This window comes from Canis lupus, chromosome 19 (genome assembly GCF_048164855.1).
Source record: "Canis lupus baileyi chromosome 19, mCanLup2.hap1, whole genome shotgun sequence".
Lineage (NCBI taxonomy): Eukaryota > Metazoa > Chordata > Mammalia > Carnivora > Canidae > Canis > Canis lupus.
Genome location: NC_132856.1, coordinates 28,557,730 through 28,572,377, shown reverse-complemented (window position 1 = coordinate 28,572,377; position 14,648 = coordinate 28,557,730). Strand labels below are relative to the sequence as shown.

The 14,648-nt window shown below is 42.6% G+C and overlaps 1 protein-coding gene across 8 annotated transcripts in view; it reads right to left on the bottom strand.

Moving 5' to 3' along the window:
- The window catches only part of PRICKLE2 (prickle planar cell polarity protein 2), a 321,790-nt gene that overhangs the window by 154,631 nt on the left and 152,511 nt on the right, over positions 1-14,648 (bottom strand). The window contains exon 1 of one of the 8 annotated variants that reach the window (XM_072785521.1): positions 1,755-2,047. The exons of the other annotated variants lie outside the window; for them this stretch is intronic. The gene's annotated coding sequence lies outside the window, so the exon portion shown is untranslated. Of the gene's footprint in view, positions 1-1,754; positions 2,048-14,648 lie in introns of those variants that run through there. 8 annotated transcript variants of the gene reach the window in all.

Here is a 14,648-nt window from a genome sequence, read left to right as displayed (position 1 = left end):
TAAACCAAATGATTCACACTCTTAAAACGAATCTGCCTTTGGAGCGAGAACCATTTTCTGCTCTTGAAAAGCAGCCACGATTTGTTATTCTAACAAAGTGTTCCTTTCCTCCAAACAGAAATAAAAGTCACTCGAGGAGGGCTTGTACTGATTTCTGTTCTGCATTTCTTGAAACTTCCATTCAGTCAACAGTTTCTCCTGGCAGGTTCTCAGAAATCCAGGGAGAGCTGGGTAGTCAGTGACTAAGAACACAGGATCATTTTTATAAGCCTCCCTTCCCCCGACTTTCTGGCCCCATGGGAAGATGTTTTATTGTAGGACGAGCAGAATTAGCTGCACATATAAATTCTTCATTGCTCAGCTCACTTGACACCTTTATCTGAATTGCCCAACGGCTGGGAAGATTTGGCAATTGATGATTTGAAAAGGAAATGCCCAAATCCTCCCCAAGCAGTGTTTGTCCGCTCTGTGCGTAGAGGCCCATGTCCATCTCTCTAATTATTCAACTAGTTGCACAGATAAAAACATCTGTTTGCAGAAGTCAGGGAACTCAAAGCATACAAATGATTCACACCACCTCAACGACTGAAAATAAAGGCCAGCCCAGCAAAATGAGGTCTGCTAACAGTCGAAATAATTTAATATGGGCAGAAATGGAGTTTGGCAATCCATGCATCAGACTTTGCTCCAATTTTGGAAGGCATTTCTTCCAGCTGCCTCATCTTAAAAAAAAAAAAAAAAAAATCCCTGACCCTTTGCATTAGGCTTTCAACTTCTTGCTTAGGTTATATGCAAGTGAACAGACAGATAGGGAGGGAGAAGAAGAAAGCTAAAATTGTCTCTTTCAATAAACCTTACCACCCCCCCACCCCCGCTCCAAACCCTATAGGTTATTTTGGTTTTAAAATTCCCTAAGATACAGCTGCCTAGACGCTCCAGATATGCATGATTCCAGTCCTCAAGCCCTGACTCCTAGAAGCTGAGGGTGCATTTGAAAAGCTGGAAGAGTAAGATTCCAATTAACGACCCACTCCACAAAAAACAAAAACAAAAACAAAAAAAAAACAACCCCTTTCCTCCTCCTATAGACTCCTCTGTGTGAACTAGAAGGCGGCCAAGAGATGAGATCTCTCCCCTACCTCTACTCCCAGTTCAGAGAGAAGACATAAATCCGGAATTGCTAAATTACGGGTATCTACCAAAGGAGAAAAGGGAAGAATATTAAAAAGTTCTAGAAAGGAAAGCAATAAGGAGTGTGGGGAGCTATCCTTCATTATTTTACGATATTTCTGAATACACTGAAAATATTTTTTGGTAGTGCAACGGAAATAAATACGTAGGTCGTGAGCAATAAATACATTTCAAATATTTGAGGAAAATGAATTGTAAGAGAATAAGGACTGTTTAAACAGCAAGTTCGGAGAAGTTTAAATGTCGTCCCCCCCCCCCCCACACACACACACATCGTCCTCATACAGTCACGATGATACCCCCACCCCCTGATATCATTATTGGTTATTAGTATTGGTTAATAAAGTGGCTGCGCAAGAGCTGGCAGGCAGAGCAAAATGATCCCTAGGTCCCCCCATCCCCAGAGCTCACGACGGCCTCCGTGTCTCTGTGTGGCAAGGCACATCACTGCCAGGGGTTAGTGCCCCAGCGCAAGCCCCCTTCCCTGGGAGGGTCGTGCCAAACCAGGCGCACAGGCGCCCCAGCGCCCCTCCGAGCGCCCCGGCCAAGGGAGGGCCACTTACCAGGCTCAGCCTCGCATTGCTCGCCGCTGCGGCGCCTCCGCCGGCGGGGGACTGGGGGGGAGGGAGGAGGGGGCCGCAGACCTGGGGACCTGGGGTGCGGCCGCGGCTAGGAAGCCCAGCGGGGCGTCGGCCGCCAACTGCCCGGAGCCAGAGGGGGCCCTGCAGGGGCTCCGCGCAAGGGGGGTGACATTCCCGGGGCTGTGGCAGCTGCTCCGTGCGCAGCTCTGGGTCCAGGATAATCGCTCAGGTCCCGGGGAGAGAAGCTTCAAGCTCTCCAAGGCTGCCTCCCTGCTGCTTAAAGGGACGCCTCTCCACCTCCCACTCTGCTTATTGGTGAAAATCCCGAGCCACAGGCCAATCCTAGGCCTGTTCCCGAATTGAGATTTCAATCAGGGGAGCTACTGCTTTAAAATTAGAAAGGGCTGATGGGTGGTGGTGGTGGTGGTGGTGGTGGTGGTGGGGTGGGGTGGGGTGGGGTGGGGGTGAGGGTGGGGGGTTCGGCCACCTTTCAGAAGCAGGACACAGGCTCTCTGGCTTTTGCATGCAGAGGTCCTGAGAGCTGGCTGTGGCTGCAAGAGCAAGATTACACTGTAGAGAGCCCTGGAAGAAGACAAGAAACATGCCAGACCCTTCTCCTTCACCTCTCTGGTCCATCTTCTCTCAGTTCACTCATGGTTCAAGGGTCATCCAATTTATCACGGATGCTGGAGACCCTCTATGCCTGAAAAGAGCCTCCAAGCTATGTACTTCTAAAGCCTCCCCATTATCTCCCCTTCCAGACACTCATCACACTTTTTTTTTTTCTTAATCTGTCTCTGCCTTTCCACTGCATGTTCCATCAGAGCAGAAATTATTTCACCAATAATCATACTATCACTCCCTGCCTGGAACACTGTGAGCTCTCAGTAGACATTTAAGGAAGCAAGGAAGGCAAGAAGGGAGGGAAGGGAAAGGAAGGAGGGAGAAAGATAGTCCTGCCTCCTTTGTGACAATACAAATGTTAATTAAGAGGCACTATTCAAGAAGCCAGGCACTGATTTCAGACACAACTGTACCCAAATGTGGCCTCTACTTCTTGCTAGTTATGTAAATAACATGTGCCTCAGTGCCCTGGTCTGTAAAGTAAGATGATGTCTCTGGCCTCACAGAGTTGTTGTCAAGATTGCATTAGTTCATGTCTAGAGTAGAGGAGGTGCTCAGTAAATAGCTTCAGAGCTATTGAATAGTCAATAGCTGTTGTTATTACTGAAATCAAAATACATCTGCCTGAGGTTGGGACTGGTCCAACCACTGGTTTGGCTTTTTGGTAAGTACCCCGTCATTCACGAAACAGATCTAAATTAAGTGCTGAATCAGCACCAGGCCCACATAAGGTGCCAGAATCACCAATGATTGATAATGTCCTTAACTGCAAGGCCTGGGTGTATATGTCAGCCAGGGTTTTCCAGAGAAACAGAACCAATAGGATACACATACATTTGAGATTTATTAACAGAATTGGCTCTTGTAGTCATAGAAGCCAAGAAGTCCCATGATACACAGTTTGCAACCTGGAGAACCAATAGCATAAATCAGGCTGGAGTAAAGGTCTGAGAACTGAAAGCCAATGGTGTAAGACTTGGTCTGAGTCTGAAATCCTGAGAGCCAGGAATGGTGATGTCTGAAGCCAAGGGAATATGAATATCTCAGCTCAAGTAGAGAGAGAGTAATGGGTGATGCTCACCTGCATTGGTGAGGGCAATCTCAGGGAAGTCTGCTGATTCAAACATTAATCTCTGCTGGAAACACACAGACACGTCCCAAAATAATGTTTTACCAGTCATCTGGGTATACCTTAGCCCAGTCAAGTTGATACATAAAATTAACCATCTTAGGTTGGGGAGAAGAGAGAAAAACAGAGAAACAGGTCAACAAAGAAAACTATGTTAAATGATACACAAGCAAATTTATATGTATTGGAATGTTTATTGGATAGTTTATAAGATCCAAGTAACAAAAATTATCTAATAGGGGACATTGTTAAATGAATTATAGTACATCCACTTAATGGAATAAATGCAGTCATGACAAGAAAAGAGGCAGAGCTGAGTGGATTAATGTATGATGAACTCCAAAATATATTGCTAAGTGCAGTGCAGAAGGTAAAATATATTCTCACCAGCATAAATAAATCTTTATGTATGGTATATACATATGCACACTGTAATATACATAAATGCTTCTAGGAGGATACCTCAGAGAAGGATAAAGATTATGACATCTAGTTAGGTGAATTGAGAAGTACACAGGTCTAAGATGGGAAGGAGACTAATACGTCCCTGTGTATTATTTGATTATTTTACCATGAACTTATAGTAAATTCCTAGGTCTGGGCAAGATGGTAAATGATGACAGGCTGAAAATTCCCACCCTTCAAACACCTAGGTATGCTGGATAAAATATTTAACAAAATCTTTAAGTTCTTAACTGACCCACAATAAAGAGAGGAAAACACCCAGCTGGCAGAAATAAAGAGGTATCTGAAGAAAAGAATGGTAAGCATGTGAACTCATGAGGGAGAGGGAAAGGCAGTTGCAGCAATGGAAAAGTTTGGGTTAAACCCAAGGGGCTAGGGTTTTAACCCAAGCAGCATGGGAGACAAGGCCTTGGGATAAGGAGAAGCAGGAATTTGTTATGGGACCCCTGCAGAAAACCAGGAACATTTAGTGAGGGTTGCACCCTCAAAGAACAAAATAGGTTAGAAGAACTATCGACCAGCCCAGTGAAACTTGTCTATCTTTACCTGTGCTCTGAAGAGGATGGAAAAGTTTAAGCTAAGAATTAGAAACCCTAGGCCTGTGTCTTTCTTGGGAGTGGAATACGAATAACAAAGGTCAGAACCAAGAAACCCTGACTGAAAAATAAACATAAAAATCAATCCTGTTCATGATATGCCTGGAATGTCTCACAAAAGCAGTTGAAAATGATGGCCCTGGAGAGCCAGTTTCCTAACCTGGGCTATATAACTGGCCCTGCAGAAACATGAGCTTCCAAGAATAAATTTCAGGACACCCATGTTAACAAATATGAGGATGAGAGCTCAAGAGTTTAGGGTCATAAAATAACATTGTGAAATAGAACACGCAATAAAGTCTACAATGATTAAAAACATGAAAGCCTACAAGAAAACTAGAAGTGATTTCTATCTCTCCCCACTGATTCATTGAAATTAAAAAGCCTATCAATCAGTTAAGTAGGAGGTCAGATACTACTGAAAAGAAAAATAGAGATTTTAGGATGTAACACAAAATGAAGCACAGAGGGATAAAGAGTGGAAAATGATGAAAGAGAGGGTAAGAGATATGGAGAAGAGAATGAGAAGATCCAACATACGTCTACTAGAAGTCCCACAGGGAGAGAATAAGGAAATTGGGGAGAGGCATAATAGCTGAGAAATTTCTAGAATTTATAAAACTCATGGATTCTCAGATTCAAGAAACACAAGGTATCTGAAGCACAATAAATAAACATAAGAACATCTGCACGTATTAATTATTCATAGAAGTACAGTTAATAAAACAGTGAAGTGTTAAAAAATGGAATGGTTTAATAATGCCATGACAGAGGGAAGCAGAAGGCACTTAGTAGTAGAGGAGAGAGGCAACTCCACCATTCCACATTTAGAGATGGATTACATTTCCCTATATTCTTCCTCCCCAAATATAATGAATTCTCAACTGCACTAGACTGTTGAGGGTGTAGCTGTACATTATATATGGTGCACTGGGAAGAAGGAAACGTGACAGATGTTCTCCTGGGAAAGATGGACTCATTCAGCCATCAGACAAAAGCAAGGGGTGGGGTGGCAGCAGAGAAACAGCCCATCACAGAACAGAGTATCCTAACAAGGGAGTATAAACTGCTATGGAAACACAGAGGAAGAACGTCTCAAACAGCCTTGCAGAGGGAAGTATTACCTTATGGAAAGCTTCCTAGAGGAAGTAGCATCTGAACTGAGACAGCTGGAATCTTTAGGGGGAAAAGACTTTAGAGTTAGGTCTGGCTTTAAATCCCAGTACTTACTGCCACTTACTATTATCTTGTGACTTTGGCCAAGTTGCATAATTTTCCCAAGGCTCATTTATTCATATATGAAATGGTATTCATATCACTAGCCTTGGTGTTGTTTTGAGGTTTAGGCATAATATATATAAAGCACTTAGTAGAATGCCCTGCCTATAAGTGATTTTCCATTAAATGGACAGCTAGTATTCTCATTAGATGAAATCCAGTGCCTGGATGGGGAAAAATGCTTTCTGTTTTTGTTTTGTTTTGTTTTGTTTTGTTTTGCTTTCTGTTTTTGAAAGATGATTTTCTTCTAAAAGTTAAAGAAGACAGAGGTTTGCAGAAATTTCATCAAACTACCTTGAGGAATATGAAATGGTCAGTGAGAATCTATCCTGCAAAAGGCATATTATCATGCTATCAAAATATAAAAAGTTATCAGATCTGGTCCTTTCCATAAGGAACCTAAAATCTACTTCCCAAATCTACTTTGAGTTACAAACAATAACTCAAGGCTGCATATCTTGTGTCAAATACACAATTCCCCCTGGTGTTAAATCCTGAAATGGACAGAATTCCTATCTACAGCATTAAAACTTCAGATTCCCAGCCATAAGTCAGATTGCAAGAATTCAGAGTCCAGCAGGGGAAGGATTAAGTGGACCCCCATCTGTATTACTCAATAGGTTTATGAATAGGACAATGGATGGAGGGGAAACTCATCAAGTCCAGCTAAGGATGCCAAGTTGCCTGGCTCTGCCAATGCTTGGTGGATAAAAGCACACATTGATCTAGCCAGTCTGCAGGAACGGCCAGAATGAAAGCAGACAAAATTCAGTCATGGTAATGGTTGTGCCTGCCCTTTGGAAGAAGCACTGAACTGTACAGTCTTACGGAAGGAGCAAAGAACTGGCCAGACATTTGGGAAGAAAGACATGCTTTCTATTCATTCCTGCGTGCACCACTTCACAAACATTTATGGAATGTCTATTGTGAGAAAGGGTTTGCCTTATAGAGTAGAGAAACATGGAGAAATATGAATAAAACACAATGCCTGCCTTCAAGGAGCATAAAATAGAATGATCTGAAATCCTCTTCACTTGAAACTACCCATATCCTCCAACATTCTTCCTTTTACTATGAAACAGTGATGTAACCTTTACAGATTAAACATCATCATGTTTCAGAATGGCAAATAGATTTCATCTCTTGGACTAACACTGATTGATTAACCGTGGCTTCCTGGAGTGCTGACTTGACAAGAAGTCTGAGACTACATTTGGCAGCAAAGCATGCTGTGATTGATTAGTGATGTCTGTCATGTGGATGGAAAGGGAGTGACAGCCCTAGTGCTGTAAATTTGACATCTCCCATCCAGTTCAACCCCCTCGTTCCATAGACGAGAAAACAGAACAGATCTTTCTTTCTTCCTGTGGCATTATAAATTCAGCAACTCTAGCAGGGGCAACCGAGGAGAACCTCCATATCTGAAATGTTGCTGAGAGAGAAAAAAACATCTATGGCTTAGAATATTTCTGATGAGCTTTTAAGATATGCACTCGAATCCTTTAAGAGGCTTTATATTCTGTAGCAAACCGACTAAATGGAGGAGGCTACCAACTTGGATCTGGTTAGATACAAAGGGCATCTTTCCTTCGCTCCCCCCCCCCAACACACACAAGATAATTAAATATATATATAATTTGAACATGCTTGAGGATTTAAAATGCACTGGGTGAAGGAAATGTCTATAAAGCATATTTCAGAAACACAACATGAATAAATACATAGAACAGCGATTAACACGTTATTTAAGACAGGACGGGATTTTTATCATTTTATTCTATTAAATGGTATTGATATCAGCCAAAGAAAGGAAAAGAAAAGCCCTTATTTATTTTCATACAGACACCTTATATCCTGGGGACTCTGTAACACTAACTAAGGAGATAGGGTCTGTCCCTGTTAAGCATTTCCACACCCAATCTATCAACACTCACAGCCATCACCTGGCCCAATCACAAAGAATCCAGGCTCATTTGCTGCAAAGGACAAAACAGTATAAACGGACAACAGATAAGCAGGAAGCCCAACCCAAGCCTGATTCAGATACAAAGAACAAATTGTAGCATTTGATTAATATGCCAGCTCTTCTGTTATGCCAACTGCAAAGTGAATTTTACAGAAAACCAACTCTTTGAGAAATAGGTCTAATTAATTCAGTTACATAAACTCCAATGAAATATTAGGGGGAGGGTATGAGGGGAGAGAGAGAGAAAGAGAATGTGAGGATGAGGATGAAGAGGACAAAGACAAGGAGGGGTTGATGGAAGGAATGAAGGAGGCAGGGAAAGAGGGAGGAAGGGAGACAAGGAGGAAATGAATAAATAAGAGACAAGAATGGATGGTCTAGAGGCCACTAGGTTTACCTCAAGGGCCCAAAAGGTATTTTCTTACTCAAGAAGACAGAAAGCCTGTTTATAGTTCAATCAACACACTGCTGAAGGTTTGGATAAAAAATTAAAAGGCTACCCATCACAAACAATTCCTTAATGCATAAATGAGTCAGACTAGTTCCCACCTCCCCTGCCAGACTCACTTATTTGCATACCACCTATAGGATTTCAGCCAAATCTGCTTTTACTAAGTACCATGTTCATAATTTGTCATATTGAACATAACCTGTATTATTATTTAGAATGAATATATTGTGGTATATCCATATAATGGACTACTACTCAGCAATTAAAAGAACTGAGCACACACAACAAGATGGATGAATCTCAAATGCATTATGCTAAGAAAAAGCCAGACTAAAAAGGCTACATACTAGAGGATTTCAGGACATGACATCCCAAAGGGACAAAATTATGGGAACACAAAGCAGATCCAGTAGTTGCCAAAGGCTGGAGATGGTAGGTGGGATTGAGTAGCATGAGAAAATTTTGGAAGGTGATAGAACTGAACTGTATCTTGACTAGGGGAGCAGTTATAAGACCATATGCATTTGTAAAAATCATTAAACTGTAAACCCAAGAGTGAATTTTACTGTATGGACATATGAAAAGTGAAAAAAAGCCCAGCCAGATAAAATCACCCCTAGTATCACTTTGGTTTTAATTATTCTGTATTAAATACTTTCTGTTGTCTTATTTTTATAAAGATGTATAGCAAATCACTCAAAAAATAGTTACTTAGGAACTGTGGCCTAAGACTGTAACCCTCAAGTCACTCTTTTTCACTAAAAAGGGAGATGATCAAGTTTTAGAAAAGTGACAACTCTAGCCACCAAATGAGATTTCCTTCTTTTTCTTTATTCATGAGAGACAGAGAGAGAGAGAGAGAGGCAGAGACACAGGCAGAGGAAGAAGCAGGCTCCTTATAGGGAGCCCGATACAGGACTCGATCACAGGACCCCAGGATCAGGCCCTGAGCTGAAGGCAGTCTCTCAACTGCTGAGCCACCCAGGTGTCCCATGAGATCTCCTTCTTGATGTATTTATAAGGTTTAGAAGTTTGGAAAGAGAATTTTTAATTATGCATAACTCAGTTTTGGTTAATGACTTGACTCTATACCATCCCAAACCACCTCACATTTTGGGAAATAGGTGCCATAGATTGGAAGCCCCATTACGGTAGGGATTGTCTCCATCTTGTTTTTCACAGCATCCTGAGGGCTAATATAGTATGCACTTGACAAATATTCATAAAATAAAGCAAATGAATCTTTTTTACAGTGTCCCACATTCCAGCCCTCCAAGAAGGAAAGCTCCTGCGGCAGCTCAGTTCATCACTGGACAGCTGGCTCCTGGATTAAGTTCTTCCTTCCAGTAAACTGGCAGCCAACACTCTATCAATATGGATCACACAGAGCCACTTCAGCCAACTCTCCCATTCAACATCCTTCAATAACCCAAACCTCATCTTCTGTCAACTTACATCTGTTAACTGCTCCTCATGGGGCATGGTTTCAAACTCTTTGATACCCCAACCACTCAAAATAGTGTGCTTGTGGAGAAAATTTGCCCCTGTATTTTTAGGAATATTCCTGTGGAGGTGTATGTCACTTTCAGCCATGCTGACCCACACCCCGATTTTTTGGGGGAAGTCCATTACCGTGACATTTGAAAAACAAGGAAGCATTATGCAAATGCCACCCCTCCCCATTTCCTCTAACTCTGCCCTTTTATAAACTCTCTCATTAAATCCTTGAAACAGCCCTTTGAGGCAGGGATTATGATGATCTCCATTTTTTTAGCAGAAAAAAACTGAGGCAAAGAAGAGTTTAGTAAACTGCCTCTAGTAACACAGCTTGTAAGTGGCAGGGATGGGATTCAAACCCAGGTGGTTCTGCTTCCAGATCCTTGAGCAGTTGCATATACCAATCACTCTGGCCAATACGTAGTCACCAAAGACATTCAGAAGAGAAGCAGAGAGGAAACTGAGAACTGTAGTTTACTTCCAGGAACTTTTCAGGCAATCATACACTTGTCCATCCACCTGTCTACCTTACACTTACTGAGTATCTACTATATAGACGCAGTATGGTAATAAGCTTTGGGGATATAGGAACAAAAAAGACACAGTTCACTCTCAAAAGAAACCTACAGTCTGATGGGAGAGAGACAGATCTAGATCTGTTATACGTACATACATCAAACAAAGCCCTGAGTAAGGTATCCCAGGTATGATGAAGTGGTGCAGAGCAAGTAACATGGACCAACCAGATAAGAAGGTTATGTTGGCACCAAGTCTTGAAGAATGAGTGGGAACCCTTGAGATGGCGAAGGGGTTCGATGGCGAAGCCAGGCAGATACAATATTATGATCAAAATTTAGGAAGTTTGAGAGAGACCCTGCACGGGCAAGTGACATGTCATTTCATAAAGGAAATCAACCTTGGCACTGGTGACACTGGGGACCAGATAATTCTTTGTTGTGAAGGCTGTTCTGTCCATGAAGGATGGTTAGCAGCATCTCTGGCTTCTTTCTACCTGCCACATGCCAGTAAGTATCCTCTCTCTCTGTGATGACCAAAGTATCTCCAGATGCTGCCACGTGTTTCTGAGTAACACATCCCACTGAAATGTGGACAAATGGGAAAACTTGTACATGCATGTGAGAGAAGAGGACAGAAAGAAGAGCCTGCCAGTAGACTAAAACAACCCAGTGAGGTACTCTGGTTCCAAATGGTGAAATCAGACAGTCGGTCAGATCCCTCAAGTTCTAAGTCACCATCTGGCCACTCTGAAGCTCATTTTCTTTAAAAGGGCCTCCTTCCAATTTCAGGCTGTGCATGAGATCCACATAGAAGCCATTATTTTGATAATTTAGTTACCAGCTTGGACATTTCATGCCCTCTACCTAATCATACGGTAGGCAGAATTCGGAGATGGTCCCCAAGACTCCTGGCCTGGGGACACACACACACACTCTCCTGGTTTTCCAATCAAACACGAATGTAGGAGCTGATGGGAAGGAATTTTATCACTGTAATTGAGGTCCCAAATGAGTTGGTTTTAAGATTAGGAGATTATCCACAGTGAGCCTGACCTAATCTTAGGAGTCCTTTAAAAAGACTCGGATCTTTCTGGAGATACAGATTCAAAGAGTGAGGGGCACTTTTATATAAGGGGGTGGTTGTCAGTCACTGGCTCTGCAGATGGAAGGCCACGTGGCAAGGATTTAACAGTTACCCTTAAGAGCTGACAGTGGCCCCTAGTTGACAGCTAGCAGGGAAACAGGGAGCTCAGTCCTTTACCCAATGCAAAGAATTGAATTCTGCTAACGATTTAAAGGAGTTCAGAAGAGGAGCAGACGAGGACACAGATGGCAAAACCTTGATTTTAGCTTTTTGAGAACCTGTGTGGAGAAGCCAGGAATACTATGCCTGAACTTCTAACCCATAGAACTGTGAGATGAGAAATAGATGTTGTTTGAAGCTACTAAACCAGTGGTAATCTGTTATGCAGCAACAGAAAACAAATACATCTTAGATCCTCCAATCCTCCCAGGTCCAGGGAAGATCCTCCTCCTCCATAAAGCCTCTCCCCACTGTACAAAGGGCAGGCAGGGCCATTTCAAGTTTTCTCGAATCACCACATACCCTCTCATGCTGATCCTGCTGCCCCAGACACTTTATGGGGTATCTCATGTTGATAAACTACCATCTGTCCACCATTGAATATGCTCTGAATGGTTTCTTGCTTTTTCATTTGTTTGTACCTCTCCTCCACTTCCCCTTGCAAAAATCAGCATTTGGAAGATACCGGGCATCTCTACAAGGCTCTTTTGAATTTTTCCATAATGTCTGTAACAAAGGTGAGGCCGATGTAGACACTTGGTAAATCATTACTGATTGATGACCATGGGTCTTCACCCTCTACCCCAACATGAGGGGAGAAAAGGTATTGCATACTATTGCCAAAATTCACATTATGATTGAACTGACTTGGAGCAACAGGCTAGCATTCCAAAGAACCATTTATATTTTGATAATTACATGAGCTCACTCTCTCGAGTGATAATGATTCTCATCAAGTTATGGTGACCTCTCATGAGTCATTTAACTTCTCAGGGTCAAGTAATGATAGGTTACTATGAGCTGCCAGCCAAAAATCTCAATGTTCCTTGCATTTCAGACTTTCTTGGTGCTCCTCCTTCCAGATATTGAAGCTTGAGGTTTCTGGTTATTGGCCTTGGAGTTTACTCTCCTAGTTAGGAGACACAACTGAGGAGCTTTCCAAAAGGAAGCCTGCCATTAGCATTGCCTATCGAGTATTCTACTCTCTTCTAGGGGGCAACAAGAGAATTTCAAGGATTTACTTTTATCTGGGACAAGGATTAGCACAAGTAGAAAAGAATAATTAATAGAAACTATTAACTGAAGTAAGTTAAGTTGGGATGGATTAGGTCTCAAAACTATCTATGCTAAAGAGCAAATAATTATGGACAAAACTCAGCACCTGAACTTATAAGCTATGGAGACACAGCTTTCCAGGGTGCATAAAAATGATCAGGCTAGGGATCCCTGGGTGGCGCAGCGGTTTAGCGCCTGCCTTTGGCCCAGGGCGCGATCCTGGAGACCCGGGATCGAATCCCACGTCGGGCTCCAGTGCATGGAGCCTGCTTCTCCCTCTGCCTATGTCTCTGCCTCTCTCTCTCTCTCTCTCTGTGACTATCATAAATAAATAAAAATTAAAAAAAAAAATGATCAGGCTATAAAAAGTCAAGCTTCACTCTGGCCTCATTCAAGTCCCTTAGTGAGTTGTGCTAATGAGACCGGAGGACCACAAGTTACCAAGCAGGGTACCAGGGACTGAGGAAGGTGGGCAGGATTCATATCTGGGAAATAATACATACTGTGAGAGATAGAATGGAAGTAATTCTGGAAAATTATTATTCATAGTAACACATTTGCTAGATGAGGGTGGTGAATGTCAGCTTTGTTGCCACCCAAGGACAGTTTCCACAGCAAAGAGCACTAAATGACCACAGCACTCTTTCCTGCTGGGCTTGGAATGGGCCTCAGAATCTTTCTCAACACAACTGTCTTGGGAATAAAGTGCCTACTAAATAATCCCAATTGGCCTGCAAGATAAATTTAATCTGCTTCCTGTTGAATTGAATGTACCAAGAGTTCGTACTCCTTACCTAGAGCCCTGCTTGAACTTGGCTGATTATTTATTTATTTTAAAAATTATTATTATTTTTTTAATGCAGGCAAGGAAAAAGAAAATAAGAAAAGAAAAAAGAAACTTGGGACGCTTAGGTGGCTCCTGGGTTGAACGTCTGCCTTTGGCTTGGCTCAGGTCATGATCCCGGGGTCCTGGGATCGAGTACCCATCAAGGCTCCCTGCAGGGAGCTTCCTTCTCCTTCTGCCTATGTCTCTGTGTCTCTCATGAATAAATAAATAAAATCCTTAAAAACAAAAACAAAAATAAAACTGAAGCACATTGCCTACTCAGTTCTATCCTGTTGTGTTTCCAGAAACCATAAGGTCCCCAAGAGCCACTCTTTTTGGATACTTATAAGTTCGCAATGTTTTGTCATTCAAACTTCAGAGCAAAGAGAGGAAACATCTTCTGTTTTCTTTGAAGACTCCTCTTTCTTTCTTTCTTGGTCTTTCCTTTTACTGGAGTCCCTTCCAAGGTTATGTCCTGGGCTCTTTTCCACATTCTCTGAAGATAAGCTGATAAACTCCCCCTATCTCTAGAGGCATCTGTCACCCTCTGATGGCTGGCTCGTTTACAGCCCAGCATCGGTCTAGGTACAGGGGATGTGGCAGTGAAGAGAACACGTACATTTTTTGTTCTCATGGAGCTTATACTCATGGAGCTTATATTCTATTGTGGTAGAGAAAGACAATAAGGAAATAACATTAGAAGTACTAAAGGGGCAAAGTCAGTCAAAGGAGGAGAAAGATGAGGAGATGCAAGCTTAGAGGGTGCTCAGGACCTCAGATCTCCTTCTAGTCGTGAGAGCTCTTATAAGGATAAGACTAGTGAGTCCTCACCACCATCTGGGTGCCTCCACCAGGAAGTTCCAGAGGCACAAAACCACTGAGTCCATCAAAGATACATCATCCTCTTTCAAGTCTTCTTCCTCAGGGGAACCATCCCATCCACTCAGACCTCTAAGTCAGGCAAGCAGATGTCATCTGTAACTCCTCCCCCTCTATCCAAACAGATTTCTGCTCTCATGCCCTGATCCTGGCACTGTTGTCTCCTTCCCTGGCCAGGGTGTTGGTCTGACTTGCAACCAGAACTCCTGCCTCTCCTTCCGGCCCAGCCAACCCCATTTTATAAGCTGTGACTGGAATGACCTGTTTAAACAAACCATATGATCATGA